Source organism: Papaver somniferum, chromosome 2, assembly GCF_003573695.1.
Source record: "Papaver somniferum cultivar HN1 chromosome 2, ASM357369v1, whole genome shotgun sequence".
Lineage (NCBI taxonomy): Eukaryota > Viridiplantae > Streptophyta > Magnoliopsida > Ranunculales > Papaveraceae > Papaver > Papaver somniferum.
The window spans coordinates 218,879,704-218,887,772 of NC_039359.1; positions in this window are offsets into that span (position 1 = coordinate 218,879,704).

Genomic DNA, 8,069 nt, shown 5'->3' on the forward strand with positions numbered 1-8,069 from the left:
CGAGTAATTGTGAAATACCTCCAACTCATTCACAATTCTCGTAAAGTCCGGACAGCTAGCTAGATTTCGACCTTGGTTCTTAGCCTGAGAAACTATCTCTTGGTGATTGGTAGTCATAACATCCGATCTTTCTTTACACATGTGTAGATACACTTTACACTCTTATCACATGTCTTTATTTGTTATCAGTGCTAAGATTGTGCCTTGGATAGCTAGATTGACATCTCCATTTTGCTGTGAGCTTCTACTGACTTGCGCATGTCACATTTGATGGAATCTGAGCTTATATTTTGACCTAGAACTTTGTAGGTACGTTCTAAGCAAACCTTCACGAGACTTCACTCGTCCACTAGGGACACTTAGTGGTTTAAAAGGCTTAGTGCATACGCTAAATGCATTCGAGAGACCAGTGACAGTGGTATAGGTAGGATTTCCTTAGTTTTGTTTTACTTGAGGACAAGTAAAATTCAGGTTTGGGGGTATTTGATGAGTGCTAAAAAGTGCATATTTCTATATATTTTTCTTGGCATTTAACTCATCTTTTGTGCATTAATTCTATATTTTATCCCATATTCTGTGTTTTCGTTGTTTTCAAGAATAAATACTTTTCTTAATTAATTTTGCATTTTTAGGTACTAAATAAAGCCTGGTTATCTCACGGAGCGAAAAGAGCAAAGGAACGGCAAAGACTCCCGCTAGGAGGAAGCGAAGAATGATGTTTGCAAGAGCCGGATCAATTAGAAGTGGGCTTGAAGAGGAATAATTGTTCTTAAAGAAGATATGGGCTTGGCATACCCAAGGCCCAAAACCCTTACCCAAATCCATTTCCATTATCCGTACCCATTTCCATGAGAGCCGTCAGATTGGATCCATCTTGTCATCCAACGGTCGCCTCATCATTGTGCATCAAAATCCAAAGCTCCTGTCAAACACCATAGTACCTAACTCCATCTGGAGCCGTCAGCTTCGTTGTATCACTTAATCCAACGGTCGCTCAGAGCCTTCTTCTATCTTGCCGTTAGATTCAATCTGAAGTTGATGATCCAACGCCTTCCACTCGTTGTTCATCAAACTCCGCTGCACCTGACCAACACCTAAACATCAAACCCATCGACCCAAAACAAACACCCACCTTCTTCTTCCCCAAAATTCCATTCCCCCAAAAACCTCTTCCTCCCCCGACAGTTGCAGACCTCACCTCACCCATCGCCACCATCACCTCCCCAGCCGACCATCATCAGAAAAACCATACCCTAGTTACTCTCCTTCTTGTTCTTAGCACCCACCACTCTTAGGTGCTACATCCAAGACAGAGATGGAACTAGGGTTTAACAGTGGAGAGAAGAAGGAAATTGGAGCAGCGTTCGAGTAGCAGAAGCAAGTTGAAGCATGGGTCAGCGCTCAATTGCAGAGGGGACAGCAAATTCAGAGGGTATGGTGAGTTTTTCCCAAATTCCTATAAACCCTAATTTTGTTAAATTTGGGGGTTTGGTGTAAAAACCCTAATTGGGTGTTCTGATTATAAATAAGAAGTGAGGGTGTAATGTTTTGGGTATGCCTGGACTAGCCAGAGCACCACCAAGAGGACTGGACTAGCCAGTTCCTCAATTTTCCTCCACTGTTCTTGTTAAGTTTAAATCATTACTCTGTTTCTTTTTTGTTTTGTTCAATTCCATGCTTGGTTATGTTTGATTCCAGTTCTTGTTTATTTCCTGTCTTGTTCATGTTTTTATAATTTCTTGTTTGGATTGTCACTGTTAGTATGTTATATTCTGTTTTACTTCCTGTTTTTCTTTCTTTCATTTCCTGTTGTGTTAGTGTTCAATGTTTTGTTAATGTTTAAGTTTCAAGTATGTTCTGTCATGTGTAGTTAACTTTCTTGTGCTAATTCATTATGTTCTAAATCACTGGTGCTAAGGTTGGGATGAAATTTAATTCCTGTTAGGTGGTAAAATATTAGGAAGGAATTCTTGTAGTGATCAGTTTCCTAGGGAAGTGATGAACTTAGTATGTAATATCACCTGTGATTGAGTGTGCCTTAAACAGACACTCAATGCTAGGGGTGATTGAGTAACTCAGCTCATTAACTTTCCACAAAAGCATACCCTGGATTATAAGGAAGGCACGAACCTCCCCCTTTGTCCATTAGGGACAAGAACCTAAGCCTGAAGTGCTATTATCTAGCTAGGTATAAAATGGATTCAAGACCTAGTGTCTTACTGTTTTAACCCTTAGCTCATTATCAACATCTTCATGTCACTTATTGCCCCTGTCTCTGTTACTTTTAAGTTATTATTGTTGCTCTTCCTCATCATTGTCAATATCTTCACTTTCACTCACTGTCAACATTTCTGTCTTGCATCACTATTCACTGCCTTCATCCATCACTGCTCACTACCACTCTAGATCATTGTCACTGTCACTATAGTTTACTGCCCTTAGCTCACTGTAGGATAACTTTAGCTAGGAAGATTTCAATCACACTCAAGTCCCTGTGGAATGACCCTGTTCTTGCACACAAGCTACATCTGACCCTGTGCACTTGCAGGTATCACTGTAGGCATCCATTTATTCATCTTATTTACACATCTATATTCTCCTACCTGAAGCTATCTTATATTATTAACTACAGCGTCTCGAGCTTCGTCAAGAAAATCATACTCCTCTGAAATTTTCTTATAATCCAACTGAAGAGTAGTAAGAGAAAACTGACACTCATCTAACTCTACCTGTTTCATGGAGTCTAAATGACGAAGATGATCAACTTCGTTATTCATTTTTTCTATACCCTTAGAAAGCCTGTACATATTAACTTCAAGATCCTTCTCAGAATCCAGTAAAAGAGCAACATCGGCCCGAGAAGCGGTCAAAGAATTACTAAGGGAAAAAGCCTCAGCTCTGGCATCATCCCTCTCACGAACAAGTCGTTGTATATAGTCCCGGACTTCAGGATCGTGGGAGGATCGAGCTTGATGCAACTATTCTTCCAAGCCTGCTACCTTAGCGTCCAAGCGAGAAATATTCTCATGGGCCTCACGAAGATTTTTCCGAGTCTACAATAAAGCACCGTTAAATAAGAGGCGGTCAGAGTTATATTTATTCTGCATATCGACCATCTGTTCCCTCCCTTCTCGATGCCGTGCTACCAGTTCGTTATGTTCATCATCTCGGGCATTCTACTTCTCAGCTTCACCTTTAATATTCGTTACTAATTCCTGAATTCGAGAAGCTTGACGAATCCTCTCACTTCGAAGCCATGTTAACTCTCTGACATCACCCGCTGAAGATAGGGCGGGGAGACTCAGACAGCGTGCTAAGGAGACGAAAGAGAGAGATGAAAGGGAGAGTAGAAAAATAAAACAAACCTTTAGAATACGAATCATCGTTACGGGCCTTCTCCAACTCACTACGAACCAATACAAGTTAAACACGAAGCTTCTCCTCTTCGGCTCCAAGCTTCTCCTTCCCCTTCAGGCGGGCCTTCAGTTTCAATATCTTCTTATCCCTAGAAGAAATAAGCACTTCAGCGGCATTCAACTCTTCTTCCCTATGATGAAGCTTTTCCTCCAGCTTGAGGTCATTCGCCTTGAAGAATTGGTACAGAGTGTGAAAGCAATGCTCACTTCTCATTATCTACAATGATCACGAACAAATAATAACTATCAATAAAGAGGTATGTCAGCAATAAGAGAAGGAATCAACGATGACTTACTTCAAGGACACGCTGTTGGGGATAACCATACTGGTACCCATCGGCGATCGCCATCATGCCAGCTATAGGAGAAAGGGGATCAACCAGTAAACTGGTAGAGGTAGCTCCCAAATCTTTCTCCCAACTTTCGGCAACCTCATCGGGAGATGACAACCGCATTCTTTGGCGGGTAAAAGCATCAGATTTTTTCTCACCGGGTATCACCGGGGCAGGGTTCGACACAAACATCAAATTTTTCCTCATCAACCAATCCAGTGTGGCATCATCACTGTCTTGCATCATGGCTCTATCAAAATCCTCCGAAGATGCACCAGCGGAAGTTCCAATGTTAGCCACATCCCTTTGACCATGGGAACTCTTCTCGGCCCCGGCCTCCTCGTTAGCACGAGTCTCATCGCCCTCACCACCTAAATTTCCCCCCTGATCAGCTGCCCTTTCACCACCGGCCCCAGCTGCGTTTTCGCCACCAGCCTCAGTTACTCCCCCACCGACGGCTTTCTCACCTTCGCCCCCGAGAACATCTCATTCATCATTTGGAGAAACCAAAGAAAACTCCTCAGCTAGCCCCATGACAGCGTTAAAATCCATTGGACCCCCAGCGGAATGAATTTTACCAAAAGAAAATTCCGGAGTAGGGTTTGTTGGCTGAAGATCAGCATCCTCATTCCCCTAATCTTGCACCGATCCAATAGGGGTATCATTCATTGGAGTGCCAGACATAACTCTATACCCACCAGTGCCATCATGGGCATTCTCCCCTTCGTTGGCGCCACCATCGGTATTTTTATCCTTCTCATGATTAGGAGGAGAGGTATCTGTTCGTTCCTCATCATTGGAAACATCTTCTTCATCCTCGAGATCCTCATCATTACGGGGCTGGTAACCTCATCATGAACGTCTGTTTCCTCCGCAGGGGAAGTGGAAGACTGAACCACACCTATATTCTTTTTCTTATTTTCCTAAGGATATAACACTCAAACATGTCAGTACAACAACTATTTTTTCCATGCTTCAATTTACCTTAAACTAAGAAGAAAAGGGGCAACATAAGGGACCATACCTTGGCAGCGGCATGACCCTTCGAAGGAAGGACATCATCAGAGCTTTCGTCTTCATCATCAGCGTCAACGGCATAATCAAAGTTCATACCATCAAAATTCAACCGCCAGGTGCAGAAGTCACCGTAGCGAGCATGAGTGTTATCACGAGGCTGACTACCAGCAACAGGACGCCATCCATGCGGACCAGGCACCCAACCATTAGCCTAAGGACCAACAACTTCGATGACTGTGGAATGCCATTCATAATCATGGTCACACTTAATCTTTTCACAGTTGGGAAAAAGCTTCTGTTGAGAAGTCCCTTCGGTACCAGGAACGTAGCGAAGCTTCTAATCACTCACTTCACTTAAAAGACGAACTTCACCATGAGAAGCAGGAATCGTACGAAAGACCTACACTCCATGGCTTGCGGTTTCTACTGTTGACGTATTCTCCTAAAGAAGCGTTAAAATTGACAGGAGTATACAAATCTCTCTCAGCAGGATCGGGAGCATAGAAGGTCATCATCGTCTCACCCTTGCTTCGAAGATAACACTCCTTCAAAGTACGAAGATAATTCCCACTTAGCTGCACTATCGAGCGACAATGAGTATTATGAGTAGAACCTTCGCGTTCAGCCAGAACATCATAATAGAAGGAATCCCCCGACTTATACAAGGCAGCATCAAACCCGCTTCGAAAGCTCCCACAGTAGTCAGCAAATGATGGTCATCGTACTGATAGTTTACGATCATATCATAGGTAAGATCATGGTCTGGTGCATAAAACTTAACATCAAAAAACTCGAGGTCATGCTTCGCCTTGAATACTTCGAGATCAACATGCTTGAAAGTAACCTTTTTCTTTCCTACCGAAATGCTTCGTATAACCGGGGAAGTATCTGGGTTGGCGGGTTTACTCAACGATGGCTTCTTCGTCCTAAGAGGACTTATATCCGAACCTTTCCTTTTGACTGGTGGATTCCTGGGAGGGTCCGCCATGGGCGCAACAACTTTAGCAAAAGATTCTTTCACCGCAACAGTAGATTGCGAAGCTTTAGACCCCGAAGGAGGCATCGTGGCTTGAGGAGGCATGGTTCGAAGAGGTTGAAAATTCAGCGGTTCAGAACGGTGAGGAGAAGAGTGCTGCACATTTATTGGCTCAACACGCTGGGAAGAGGGATGAGCCACAGGACGCTTAACCGCATACCAAGACTCCTTCGGTGGATCCCCTTTCTTCGTAATAGCAACCCTTGGACCCGAATATGACGAAACTTTCCGTGCTCGTGGAACTGGTTGGGTATACTTAGATGGACCACCCTTCAGCGGAGATACATCAGGACTTCCATGTGGAGACCTGTAGGGGCTCAATGGCGGAGTTTAGTATGGGACTCGATGACGACCAGACATACCTACGAGGGGCAAGAGAAGTATCCAAAGATCAGATAAAGAAAATAATAAAAAAACAGAGATTTTGCAAACTTTCACAGATCATCCGAAATACTGACAGGGGCACAAAGACAAACAGATTAACAGAAACGAGAAACCCTAATTCAGTCATAACTGTCAAAAATAAGTTTCAACAACCAGTAGAGAAGCCTTAAGTTTTTGCGATAAAGAACAGGGGCAAGTATATATACTTTCGTATATTTTGTTCTTCATCGCAAAAACCTAGATACAGCAGCAGAAAGATGAATATCAACTACAATCTGGAACAAGATGATAAACACCATACCCGGAAAAAAGGCGGTTTGGATGATCAGAAGTGGACAGGATCGAGACTATTGAAGAACAACGACAGTGGCTTAACTCAGAGAATCTTGTCAGAATGGGTCGAAGTTGTGACAGGGAGAATCAGGAGCAGTAGCAGTTAAGAACTAAAGAACAAAAGAAAAGAACTTGAGGAGAGAATAAAGAGCCAGGGAGAATGGAGAGTTATGAACTGATAAGGAATGAAGAAGAATAAAAATTTATTGAATTTGAAACTTCTCTCATGTTTATAACAAGATAAAACCGTCCCACGAATCAAGAGGAAGTTAATGCCAATAGTGGGAACGTGCGCCATGGAAAAGGAGAAGTTAATGAGGAGAGATGAATGTGAAGGTGCTTTTTCTCCAAACTTTGACCAACTTCGAGCTTAGAGAAAATGGGAAAATTGTATACACATTATTCATCATCCGCCACGTGTTAAAGGGAGTACACGTGGAAGGCATGCAACGGTGAGACATCAAGGTATCATGCCACACCCAGGGGACCTCTATCGCCTATATCTGTTCGTCTTCACAATGATTTAATGGCTCATAATCAGGGAGCACTGAAGGAATGAGATACCACGAAATACTGAAGAGTACCCAAAGATCTGCTTTATCCCATCTCGAGGCAGATCCAAGATTAACAGCGAAGATTAGCTCCAGTGACGAAGATGTGACAGGGCATCAGACATCTGTCTGACGCGTGCGGACTGCCACAACCACCCGCATTAAATACCATAGGCATAGGGTACGTGTCAGCAGGACTGTAGAAGAAAAGGAGGTGACCCTTCGTAACCCTACAGAACCTATGGTGCCATCGATCGAGAATGAAGACACCAGCGGGATCAACATAAAGATCAAGAAGATAAGGTTGCAACTGTCTCTAATAGTGGACCCCATGTAACATCCCTATAAATACCCCTCTCTCTACTAAGAGAGAAGGGGTCGATCAACTGAGAGTAAGAGAATAGGAGAGAGAAATAGGAAGAGCAAGTATGAGATCTATTTCCCCTCTATCTTCGTGATTCACACAAAGTCATTTTGACTACCTTTGTAATTCCAAATACATAGTGAAACCCCCAATCCCGTGGACGTAGGTCTTAGTGCCGAACCACGTAAATCATTGTCTCATTTATATTTCCGCACTTTACTTTCTACTTTTGTTAGTATGCTCTGTGATATCATGCATCGTGTTCATAAGGATAGTTGAATTACATTCTCATGACTAGACAAGGACGAGCCCAAAAGTTCCGAGTCGATGAGTCATCATGTTTATGCCATTTTACATCTACTTTATTACCCATAATATTTTTATGCACGCTGCGATTATTTTTTGTGAACACGTGGATGCCATCAATATTTATGTGTTCACAGTAATTTTCCATTATATGTCAGTGTTTCCAATGCCAAAAAATTGGTTAAAAAAATGGATTCCATCCGAATGAAATTTTAGTGGAATAAAAAAAAGCATGTTACAGGAGTGTGCCTAAAAATTTGGACTCATGTAGCTCTTTCTAAGACACTTCGTGAGCTTAATATTAAGAAACTGCATCAGAACTTATCTTTA